Below are 11,115 nucleotides of genomic sequence, written 5' to 3' on the forward strand. Positions count from 1 at the left end.
GCTCCCATTTTGTGGCATAGACTTAATATACTCCACGGTTTCTCTGAGAAACATTTTCACCAAACTCTTTTCTTGAAGAGCTTAATTTGAGCAGCGTTTAGGGGGAGAGAAAACCCACTGAGACCTTGGAGAAGAGCCCGTTGCCACTGAAGGAGGAATACTGAGGTTACTAGTTCATTTACTTCGGGCGGCTCAGTGACATTTTGACAGCAAACCCATACACGTAGGATTAGAGCGGGCGAACGATGATGTAAGGGCTCCTGTACTTTCCGATTTACATTAATCTGACCGCATTTTAGGGTAAAACTTTACCCGTAGTCGGCAGGATTCGAACCTGCGCGGGGAGACCCCAATGGATTTCTAGTCCATCGCCTTAACCACTCGGCCACGACTACCGACGTGATATGATAACTACAGATATGATGGAACTTTCCTCAAACAGTAAAGGAAATTGTTCCTGCTGGTCCGTACCACGCGTAGTCAGTAGTCCGGATAATTGGAAGCACTAAGACGGGCGTATCCATCACAGAAGCGCCTTTATTTTGAACACACCGGGTCAATTTAACAACTAGCTCCCTTGACGAATTTGGCCCTCTGCTGGCTGCTGGAGTCCTCAAAACTGAAAACAAATTGACTCACCACGGAGGTGGAGCCAGGCCTTACTCCTAGTTTTAATCCTGGGACCTTCTGCTAGAACTTTCTGGAGCCCAGCCTCCTCGCTGATTGACCCTGTTGCTTAATGAATTTCAGGGAAGGAAATGCTCCCTCAGAGAAACGATACAGAAAACCTTCTCTGGATTTTCTCACTTGGTGTCCCTAAGACCCTAAATTTAAACCTTAAATATTCATCTCATTGTGTTTGGGAAATTGTTTTGCAAATGACAGTGCGCTTTCACTTTCCAGACGGGTTTAGAAGAAATTTACAAGAAAACCGGCCGGTGAGTTATTTTCCTGTGAAATCCTAGATCCTAATAGATCCTAGTTACTTTCTAAAAGATTGATTACTTGGTTTAATTTTGCGATCAATGCAATGGTTGATTAAACCAAATTTAGCCAATATAGCACATTTCCAGTTCTTTTTACGTTTGTAACTCACCAGTTCCTTTAGCAGAGTGTCCAGATGCTCTACAGAAACCAAACCAAACAAACAAACAAACAAACGATAAATGTGGATACTAGATCCCAAGATGCATAGATGTACAGGTCCCACTTTATGGTCAGAAAAATGTTAATGGCCAAAATGAATTAGATGCATCTTAAGAAAGCTGAGCTAACTGTTTGATTTTAATGTATTATAGTTAACCAGAAGTACCAAAGTGCTTTTTATATAGCATTCTATTTAATTCATGTGACACTGAGAAAGTTTTTTTTTTTTCCAGAAAACTAAATCTTTTTCAAGATCAAATAATTTCCTTTTATCTGTACCCAGAGAAGGTTAACCATCTCATGACTGATAAACAGAATAAATGCTGTCAATGGAAAGTAAAAATGCTTCACACTTACTTTCTATGTAGAGATCTTTATATAGAACCAGAGCTTACTAATGTGTTTTTCAATTGGCCATCTTTGGAAAATGTCCAGTCATTGGTTTTAAAAGATTGTATATTTTAAATCTTTATTTTCTGCCTGTCTCTTTAGGATTATTTTTGGAGCAGAACTCTGTCATGTGGGTGCCTGAAAAGTTATTTGTAAGTTGCAATTTTTTGTTATGAATAAAAGGTTTATAAAAGAGTATTTATCAAAGTATATATGCAAAATAATGTTTAAAGTTCGATTAAATATTCTCAGGTGAGGAGAGCAAAGAAGGCTTCATGAATTCTACAAACCTCTAAATGCCCATTAGAGGCAACATGCTCCTTAGAGGAATTATTTCAGTAACAAATTAAAAGAGCATGTGATTGTGAAGGTTACTGAACAAGACAGTTGATCAAAGGACTACTTAGTGAAAAGATTCAACGACACCTACATTTAGAGAATTTATCTTTTTTGTGTCAATATGTAAAATAAGTGTCAATTAGAAAAACTTGGGTAATGACAGCTGACTCACACTGGGGGTGGGGAGGGGAGGAGGAAGAACACTCGCAATCGCACCTCCCCAAAACCAGCACCAGTAGCACATTGGTGTATCTCTTTTCCTCCTCTTCCCATATTTTGAATGGAGAAAATAAAATGTAAATAGTTGAAGTTATATAAAGTGTGCCAACATTCTCCAGCCAAAAATATTCAGAAATACACCTCTAGTTGAAGAAATTAGGATTATTATTCCTTACAGCAAGCAAGAACACACAAGGAAGTGTAGGGCATCTCGGTAAGAGTCTTAGAAAGTATTAATACTTACAGGATCTACGCGTCTTGTGTTAGGTGATTTTAGGGGAAGTTTTAAAGAAACATATTTGTTCTTGGTTAGATGCTATCTGAAAGCAGGGGGTAATTCTTTAATTAGATAACAGATCTTATCTAGAATGAGGAAAAATAGAGCTAGGTTAGCTTCTTGGAAAGCCTGTTCTCTGGGACTGCTTTTTCTTTTCTTAATTTATTTATTATTATTTTTATTATTTTTTATTTTTTGGTGCTGTGACTTGGATGACTGTGCTTTTTCTTTTGGCTCCTATGTTCTTGGACATTCCTCCCTTGGAAAGAGACCTCTTTGGAACACAAATTCCTCCTTTTTCTGAAGGGGAGACAGTCCCAGAATACTCTTTTTTCAGTTAGGCTCCTGGTCAGCGCTTTATCTATTCTGCCGGCTTTCTTGATCAAATTCACTTTTTTTTTTTTTTTGGTCTGTTTTTTGAGACGAAGTTTCACTCTGTTGCCCCGGCTGGAGTGGGCAGTGGGGCAATCTCAGCTCACTGCAACTTCCGCCTCCTAGGTTCAAGTGATTCTTGTGCCTCAGCCTTCTGAATAGCTGTAATCACAGGCGTGCACCATCACGCCTGGCTATTTTTTGTTTTATAGAGATGGGGTTTCATCATGTTGGCCAGGCTGGTCTCGAACTCCTGATCTCAAATGATCCGCCCACCTCAGTCTCCCAAAGTGCTTGGATGACAGGCCTGAGCCACCTCACTGGGCCTCAACTGGACTTTTGAATAAGTAGTGATCCTTTGAGCTACGGGAAAAAGCAGGCCAGGTTAATGCCATTAAAGGAGTCATAGTCTCAAAGATGATGATAAATTAGGGTCAAACCACACTTAATTGAAAAGAAATTGGATTTTTAAAAATCTACAAGCAAAACTGAATCCACTTAAAAATTAGATCGCATAAATTTCATACTAGTAAGAATTATGTTAAATGCCTCCATTCTGCAGCATAGAGACCCCAATGGGAAATTCTTTGACATAATGCGTACCCTCCCTATCTCCTGCATCACTTTGAAGAATGAGAGCCTTTTTGTGGGCTTCATAAGACTCAGTAAAAAGAAAAAGTAGATCCAGAGGCTTATTGACTGGGTTTCAGTTCTGAAGAAAGAAGGGTGGGAGAAACATTCCTGGCGAGAGGGAAGAGATGAAACGTCCCCAGTCACAGAAGCTCCCGGTGCCAACTGCTGTTGCTCAGCCAGTGTCCCTTGACACACTCTGTGTGTGTGTGTGTGTGTGTGTGTGTGTTTCCCTCTCTTTTCTTTTCCTCTCCCTCTCCCTCTTTTCTATTGTCAGTCAAGGGCCTCTTCATTAGAAGCTTATGAGATGTTCGTTTTTTGAGAATATATTAGGATATCCTTCTGTGAGATGATCCCCCAATCTAGATGATTCTACAAAATTTTGTTTATTAACTTCTGGAAGTCAGATGGACTATGACATAACCAGACTAGCCCTTCAGACTGGCCGTGACATATCAACATTTGTATTATTCCTGATTATAACTAAAGTGGCTGGAGCAAGAACCAGGCATGAGACGTTTAGTTAAAAGAGCTTGGTGATCTAAGATAATGAGTTAAGTTCTCTAACTTTTATTGGTGTTTTACATATCTTGGCAAAAGTAGTGCTTCCGAGTGTATTATTTTCAGGAAAACCAGTGCCCTTGGAGGGAAAGAGAAGGGTCTGATAAAACATTCTCCAGAATTATGTACATACAGTCTTTTGGTGGGGGCGGGGGGAGGCCTCAGAAAGTCAGCCGTTGTCAGGGAGGATGGGGGAACAAGAAACGATCTGACTAAATTAACAGTATGTGGGAGGGATACTGAGGAGAATGAGGCCTAGGGAAACAGAACAAACTTGAAAGTCAAGCAGCTGGTAGGGAACGCGTCTGAATTGCACCTATTTATTTCCAGCAGCCAACCACCACCGCCCGCCCCCCACTTTTCCATGATTCTACTCTGCCTTCTAATAGTAGTTTATGCATATTTTATACTATCCATAGTATTTTACTGCAGAACCAAATATTACAGACAAACAAAATAAAAATCTCCACCTTTCGATTGTTTCCCCACACAGAAAATAGTCTGTACTAAATGACTGACAATTAGTGTTTAGAATGTTTGGATTCTCTCCAGTAAAAAATAAACATCTTGAAGCTATTAAGTAGAAAGAGCTACTATGTTACAGAATGACAATGAACAAACTGCTTACTGCGGCCAAGCGAAAAAAGAAATCACAACCCAGAAGTGTTTACCAGGTGGTTACCAAGGCAAAGAGATTTCTCCTAATTCTTATTCTCATATATATCTCATATTCTATGTCATATAACATGTATCACTTTACATTTACTTCCCATCCTTTTCCTTCGTCTAGAAGAAAAAAAGTAAAGGGAATACGGTATGAGATGGAGGGGAGAGGAAGCGTAGGTGGCGAGGAAAACTGAAGGAAGACTTCTTTGGGGTACGCGAGGAGGCAGCGGCACTCAAACGCAGTGCAGGTTAGTGCTCGGTTCACCTGCCGTGGGGGCAGTTAAAATGCCGAGAGCACTGCACAAGGGACCTTCCGCGTTTCTCACGGGCGCCCTCGCCATTTATCTTCATTTAAAAATTAATTTGTAGAAGGAGAAACAAGTCAGCAGCGCAGTAAACCGGCTGGAGGATCTCCGCAGCCGGTGCTGCTGGTCCATCTGCCTCCAGTCCTCTCGATCCTCAGGTTCCCAGAAGTCTCTCCAAGGAACTGAGGGATCCACGGGCGGCGGGTTCGTGGAAGAAACCGAGCTCTGAGAAAGCGACGCCGGCCGGGAGGGGAGCGGGCAGTGGGAAGCGCGTGCGCCCCGAAACCCGCGCTCCGGACCGGGCCTCCGGGCTCCAGCGAGGTCAGAACTTTCCCTCAGCTCAACCTTCAGCTCCGCTGTAAGATTCCTCTCTGCGTTGCGTTTTTGCAAACAGTTCAGAGCTCGTATTTTGCGTTGTTTTGCTTCCTACAAGTTTCAGAATTAATTACAGGATTTTCTTTTCTAGATGCGACGTAAAGTTGAGAGGTCATGGGGCCAGAGAAGGGCCTGCCTGTCTTGTTAGCTAGAGAATGGGGACGAATAAATGGCCTTCAGGCTCTTCACCCGGGATTCAGCCTCCACGTGGGGGCCTGGGTTCTCACCCCTCTGTGACGGTCGCGTTTGTGTCTCCGCGTGGGGTTCTGGGTTCTCACCCCCCTATGACGGTCGCATTTGTTTCTCTGCGTGGGGACCTGGGTTCGCCCCCTTCCGTGACGGTCGCGTTTGTGTCTCCGCGTGGGGGCCTGGGTTCTCACCCTTCGTGACGGTCGCATTTGTTTCTCCGCGTGAGGACCTGGGTTCTCCCCCTTCCGTGACGGTCGCGTTTGTGTCTCCGCGTGGGGTTCTGGGTTCTCACCCCCCCATGACGGTCGCATTTGTTTCTCTGCGTGGGGACCTGGGTTCTCCCCCTTCCGTGACGGTCGCGTTTGTGTCTCCGCGTGGGGTTCTGGGTTCTCACCCCCCCATGACGGTCGCATTTGTTTCTCCGCGTGGGGTCCTGGGCTCTAACTCTGCAGTGATGGCCGCATTTGTTTCTGTCACTTTGCACCAAGCCATCTTCGGGTCGCGGATCACCTGAGATTTCTTCTCTTCCCTCCGCGATTCTCCTCCCATCCCTCAGGCCACAACTGCTCACCCGTTCCACGTCGCTAAACTTAGACTCTGCCGCGCTTGAGTGTCACCTTCAACGACTTCATTCCTTTCTGTCCAGGAAGACGAGAAGCCACCTAACTGACCGCCGCTAACGGAGCAGGTACGGCCGGGCCACACTGTCTTACCGAAAGGCGGAAAAGCAAACATGGCGTTTTCTTAGTCCAAACAGTCACTAAAAGAAAATTCCCAGGTTAGAAAACCTGGGGGCGTTCCAAAGCCACCTGGATGCAGTGAATTTGTGCCACGAGGTCATCGTTTGCTCTGTGAGCTTATTGACAAAGCACACGAAACTCGTTCTCAAAAACAAACAAAAAACAGATATGAACAAGAACGAACAAGAAGGGCCTCTCTTTCGAGAGAGAACTCGAGACTGGAGCTAGAGGAAAGGGATTTAACAGGGCTCGGCTATGGATTAAAAATAGCATCCAATGTCAAATGTTGGAAGTTCCTCACATTCCATTCTGTGAAATCAACTGTCCCAAGCATGGAACTGGAGAGGCCGGATTAAAAGAGCTATGGATTTCGGTCCTTGGTCAAACTATTCTTTTTTCTCCCCACATGTGTACCTTTAATAACGTGAAAGCTATGACACATACGAAAGCACTAAATGAACTTAGTATTCCTTTTACATCCTAATATTAGTGGGACAATGAACATACAACTAAAAGAGTAAAATGTCTTTGGAAAACAGGAAGGGAAGGGTCCGAGTTTGATCAGAGAAACCCAACAGTTGTTAAAACAGTGCGGCGTTTAGTGAAGTCCCTTTTGCCAGTGGCTGCCGTATGTCCATATCTTGGATTGCTTTTGGCTAGTGCTTCAGGAACAGACCGCGGACCTGGCCTCCTAACTTCCCCAAAAAAACTTCTACAGAAGACTATGTTCCCACAGGCTTCTTTGTGATCATCTTTGTTTGGAATGATGGAAAACATGAGAAATGAAAGGCAACCTCGCATCCCCAGAACACCACCGTCATCGCGAGGATAATGAATCAATGGAGTTTCTTTTTTTAAATTATATTTTTACGTTTTCCCTCTGTCGCCCAGGCTGGGGTGCAGTGGCGCCATCTCAGCTCACCACAACCTCTGCCTCCCTGGTTCAAGTGAATCTCCTGCCTCAGCCTCCCGAGTACCTGTGACTACAGCTGCACACCACCACGCCCAGGTAATTTTTATGTTTTCAGTGGAGATGGGATTTCACCAAGTTGGCCAGGGTGGTCTAGAACTCCTGACCTCAAATGATTCGCCCACCTCCTCCTCCCAGAGTGCTGGGATTACAGGCCTGAGCCACCCCACCTGGCCCCAGCTCTGTATTTCTTAAAATTCTCTACGGTGTTTAGGGTATCCTGTCACTCTCAGGGTCACCTTGCCACTTAGGTTTCTCTGCCCTTGCGGTGCCTGCAGAGTGCTCTTCTATGCCCGCGAGTTGCAGCTGGTAGTGCTTCGGATATTCAGGGAATAGGGCCTTTCACTGGGGGCCTGGAGAGAGTCCTCTTGCCCCTTTTGATGGTAGTGCTGGCCCCTGAGGCGCGGATCTTCCTGCGGTGCCTGCGTCCTCTCTTCACCGCCCTCCAATAGCTTGGCCCAGGAGACTGTGTAGGAGACCTGCAGTTCCCAGGGGGCGGTGCAGGGCAAGTCCACATCCTTAGAGCAAGCCAACTGCACCTCCTACGTTGCAGGCGCCAGGCTATAGGGTTTACTGGTTTATTATAAAGGATATCGCAAAGGATACAAATGAAGAGGCACACGGGACAAGCTATGGGAGAAGGGGCGGGGAGCTTCCAAGCACTCCCTGGGCCGGGCACCCTCCAGAAACCTCCACGTGTTCAGCTGTCCGGAAGCTATCCAATTGTTCACATAGAGACAAGTGAAAATAGTTGTTGAAAAGCTCAGTAACTCCTCCGTGTCAGGGATTGCGTATCCCTTGTGTTGTCTCATTTTTGTGTTTCTTGAACTTTCAGGTGACTGGAGCAGAATGTTTTCAGGAAAAATATTACATGAATAACCAAATTAATTGGCAATCTCAGGACAAAACGTGGCTCACAAGCAGGCTCTGTGGCTCAGTGGATAGCGCATTGGACTTCTAGCCTAAATCAAGAGATTCAAAGGTTGTGGGTTCAAGTCCTGCCAGAGTTACATGTTATATTTTGTGATTTGAGTGAATACCTGTGCAAGTAATTTCTCCTTTTATACTCTTTTTTTTAAATATGGAGTTTCACTCTTGTTGCCCAGGCTGATGTGCAATGGCATGACCTCGGCTCACTGCAACCTCTGCCTCCTGGGTTCAAGTGATGCTCCTTGCCTCAGCCTCCCAAATAGCTGGGATTACAGGAATGCACCATCACGCCCGTCTAATTTTGTATTTTTAATAGAGATGGGTTTTCTCCACGTTGGTTAGGATGGTCTTGAACTCTTGACCTTAGGTGATCCACCTGCTTTGGCCTCCCAAAGTGTTGGGATTATAGGAGTGAGCCACTGCACCCAGCCCAATTTCTCCTTATATTAATTGGACATTTTCTCCAGTGAATTCCATTTTTCTGTAATTCATTTTCTGCTTTGTAGTGTTAACATCTGAGAAGCTTCTTCAGAAACATTTTCGTGTATAGACGTCTACAGTCACTGGATGACCAAAGGGGAAATAGTAAAAGTTGGATATTAAAATGAATATCAGGAACCGTTTCTTCCTTGTGAAAAACAACTTTCTGGGGCGGTTAAATTTATCGTTTTCCCAGACTCTGCTTGAGAATTGCCAGTAGACATCCTAAACTGTGCCTGTAAGAATTCTGCAGCTTCTGTCTGGAAATAGCTTATTTTTCTTGCTGGTGAAAACTCAAGACTCAAGTCCACTCTTCCTTTCATCCTCAACCCCAATAAGTGATCGTTACTAGTGCAAAGATTTCAGCTCTAAGAAATTAACTGAAATTAAATTTGCTTTTAAATGAAATATTATGAATGAGGATCTCTAGCACTGATTTTGATCCAAAACAAAGATTGGTAAAAGTCCTTCCTACCCAACTGTACAAACACAGCTGGAAAATGTCTCCTTTTCATCCTAGAACACTACTTCCTCAATTCCCTCCACTGGTGCATAGTTTCAAGTATTCTGTGCATCTTCCTAGAAATTTTATATGTATGTTAACATTAGGAATATGTAATCTATTTCTGGGAAGATGCATATAGATGCATTTATGTACACACACATTCTCTACACATACACATATAGAAGTATATCTCCACTCATCTTTGACTGTAGCGATGCCATTTAACATATGTAGTGTTCTTTCATTCTTTATATAAATTGTGTGATATTCCATAGCATGGATTGTACCATTGTATCACAAACACATCACACCTTAAATCCAGATTGCCTGCCGTCGAGTGATCTGGCCCACTCTCACTGAAGGTCTTGGAAAAGCCTCTTCTGTTTGTGGAAGGTGAGAAACAGGGGAAAGATGCCTTCTTGTGGACCACAGACCTGCTGTGTTTCCAGTAGTGCTGGTGCCTGGCATCCTTCTATGTAGAATAAAGAGAGAATTGATCAACCTCTGCCTTTGCTTGCTTAGCAAAATAAATCCACCAACAAAGCCCTTTTTAAAAACCATGCCATTTGACATGGTGGATTTTCCTCTCAACTTGCACAATTTGGCAATAATGTAGCGGATCATTATTGATCAATAATCATTATTGATCATTATCAATAATGATCCACATTATTATCATTATTGATAATGATCAGCTAATGTGTTGATTGACCATACGTAGAATATTTATTATTTGTTACATACTCCTCTTCTTATGATACAAATTATGTCTAATCAGGTCAGACAATGAAAGGCGGTGTGATGGAGTCACAGCTTCTGACCCTGTTTATTCCTGTATCGATTTCTCAGTAAATTATATTCTCTCACTCCAGCTGCAATGTCACCCTTTATCGTGTATTAAATTTACACATATGTGCAGATGATTTCCGAGCTCTCTATTCTATGACATTTTGTTTATCCTTGCAGCAACAATGTGGGTTCTGATTTTTTTTTTTTTTTTTTTTTTGGTGATAGGGAGAAGGTATATGAGGAAGGAAAGAAGAAGGCTAGCAGGTGAAGAAAAAGAAGGTCAGGTGAGGGCAGTGGAGAAGGAAAGACATGCAGACGTGTGGAAGAGTGCTCAAAATGCCTGCCACTTACAGAGAAGCTGAAGGTCTGAAAATAGGAATTAAAGCCCTCTCCTTATCTATATTTTAAGACCTAGATTTTAAGGTTGAGCTACTACTATTATTCCATGTAGAAATTTGTGTAATTTTTATTGAAAGGACAGAGGAAGGAAGACAGAGGGAAAGGAAAGGATGTCTAAACCACACTGGTCTAAGAAGAGTGAAAGACGCGCAATGTTCTAATGAAGAAACCGGGGAAGAGCAACGTTTGGTGAGTCTGCCAAAGAGTACAAAAAAAAAAAAAAAAAAAAAAGGTAGGGTAGTAAAACAGTTACCACGATAAGTTGCAGCTCTTGAATCTGTGGCAGTAAAACAGTCAACACGATAAGTTGCAGCTCTTGAATCTGTGGCAAATGCAAAATAGGTCTGTGTCAGAAGTGGGATTCGAACCCACGCCTCCATTCGGAGACCAGAACCCCCATTGAGGGAAGCCTGAGCTTGAGTCTGGCGCCTTAGACCACTCGGCCATCCTGACACCTGTGCGGAGTGGGTCGTTCAATCATCTACTTAGCGTAATTCATAGTCAGTTCCAGGGACTGCGTTCACTAATTGGGAAACAGAAGAGGAGTAAAGCTGAGTTTTGATGGCAGCTGAAGACTCTCCGTACGGCACGTAGTTAAGGCAGCCCCAGAGCCAGAGCCCGGTGTATTGAGAGCCCGCTCCTGCCTACACCTCCCCTTACCTCGCCGCCCACCGAGTTCCCCTCTCCCCACTCACCCGCCAGCCCCGCAATCCAAGTGAGTCCGGACAGGGTGAGAATTTCACTTAACTTTGTAGATCTTGTTAGCGCTGGCTGCGGAGACGTTTTCTGCTAGCTTTTTGAGGCTTACACTCTCTTCTCATAATTAAATTGAA

At 43.8% G+C, this 11,115-nt stretch overlaps 2 non-coding genes across 2 annotated transcripts; both read right to left on the reverse strand.

The window, feature by feature from the left end:
- Window positions 1–313: 313 nt before the first annotated feature.
- TRNAS-AGA (transfer RNA serine (anticodon AGA)) lies at window positions 314–395 on the reverse strand. The gene has a single exon. It is a non-coding gene; the product is annotated as a tRNA-Ser (tRNA).
- Window positions 396–10,629: 10,234 nt separating this feature from the next.
- TRNAL-CAA (transfer RNA leucine (anticodon CAA)) lies at window positions 10,630–10,735 on the reverse strand. The gene is made up of 2 exons: window positions 10,698–10,735; window positions 10,630–10,675 (listed from the first exon to the last, which is right to left on the reverse strand). It is a non-coding gene; the product is annotated as a tRNA-Leu (tRNA).
- Window positions 10,736–11,115: the final 380 nt, after the last annotated feature.

This window comes from Aotus nancymaae, unplaced genomic scaffold (genome assembly GCF_030222135.1).
Source record: "Aotus nancymaae isolate 86718 unplaced genomic scaffold, 86718_ANA_hifiasm-v0.15.2.pri h1tg000051l, whole genome shotgun sequence".
In the NCBI taxonomy this organism is placed as follows: Eukaryota; Metazoa; Chordata; class Mammalia; order Primates; family Aotidae; genus Aotus; species Aotus nancymaae.